Below are 1,748 nucleotides of genomic sequence, written 5' to 3' on the forward strand. Positions count from 1 at the left end.
CGCCAGCAGCTATCGGGCGCGCTTCCGGGAGCGTCGCGCTTCGACACCTCTTATCTAATGTTTTTAATATAACATTGAACAGATTTGGTCGTCGCCATATATGATTGTCTGTGTGTCTGACGAGTGCACGAATTCAGGCCTAATTTATGAAACTGTAGCTATTAAGATATCGAATGATAAATTACAATGTGTGAGTGGCGATAACCGGCTACAGTGTACGAGGGACGAGCCGCGTCACTGCGTCAAATTGATTGTAATGTAAGTAAACCATTGAAACATTGCCAGTTGTTTTATTCTGAAACAAAGTCGTTCGTCAGCTGCGCAGCGCGGCACAGTGCGGCACAGCGCGGCACGGGCAAATTTCATTAAAAAACCTACCCCACTTATAACGCGTGTTCGGTATGAATCATCATTCAAATAAACATGTCCATCATCAAGAGAATTTAATGTAGATTATAAATTTCTTTTGAGCTATTTAATTCCGATCAATAGTTTAGGAGATATAAGAACAAAATTACGAATCGCAGAAGAAGTTGCCAATTTATAACAAAGTTTGCTTTCTTGGTTTACGGAGCCCAAACTAAAAGAACTATGTCTATATTGTACATTCATTATTACTTTGAAGTCGGTGTCGTCCGAAGCGGACTTTTACATCCATTTATCAAATGCTAAAACGCTTGATGTCAATTATCCATCCGATATATATAATAGCAATAAACTCAGTTACCTACTTTATTCATCATCATCCACAGCACACTACAAGTCCCCACTGAGGGACTCGGAGCTTAACCTAAACTATGGGTGACTAGACTAAGCCATAGTCAACCACGCTGGCTCCTGGCGGTTGGTAGACTTCACACATATCTATGAATTTATTCACAGATATGTGCGGGTTTCATTACCCTGTTTTCCCTCACCGTAAAACTTCGAATAAATTATGTAGATACACATGAAATTCAAACCCAGGACCTGTAGATTACAAGTCAAGTTCTTAGACCCCTGAACCACCGACTATCGTATTTATATTAGAAATAAATAAATTAGGTGTCTTATGCAGATAGCAGATTATCCTTTCCGGGTAATAGAAGAGGACATACATAAGTGAGTAAGTGATGTTAAAGGTCAGGGATAATAATAACTAAGAAATGATTGCCATCATGAAGCAGGTTTTCGAACTTTCGATAGTTATACGCATCTGAGTAAACACTCAAAAATCTAAAAATAGCAGGGGAGGAGGAGCTGCCTGTGCCCGCGCCCTCTTCCTGCCCCCTCTACTACAGTACAATCAGTGTTAGAGGCGCACGCGGCTCGAACCGAACATTAATTTGACGCATGAAGCTGCCGGGTGTATATAATATTTCGTGTGTAGTGTAGTAATATCTCTGCCGGTACTGATACTAAGTCTAATGCTTGCACGCACCAAGCACTGACCTGTCGGAACTCTTTACTACGTTATTCCCCAAAATTCTACACGCAAGTAAGTGTATGTACAATTAACAAACAATAAATATATACGCGCTTATCATATCAAGTTAGCTATTCGGCTGCCACGCAGACCTAACTCCTAACTAGAATAAGAATATGCACGTATTTTTTTTCTTTTTTTAAACGATTCTACTTGTTATAAAATAACCAGAAAAAAAAATTGACGCGAAAACATTTAACCATTGAGCTAAAAGTAATAAAATAAAATCACGACCATTTTCGAGCGTCTGAAACGCGACCGGAGTTGTCATGAGACAATTGAC

Source organism: Papilio polytes, unplaced genomic scaffold (genome assembly GCF_000836215.1).
Source record: "Papilio polytes unplaced genomic scaffold, Ppol_1.0 DF822067.1, whole genome shotgun sequence".
Taxonomy (NCBI): domain Eukaryota; kingdom Metazoa; phylum Arthropoda; class Insecta; order Lepidoptera; family Papilionidae; genus Papilio; species Papilio polytes.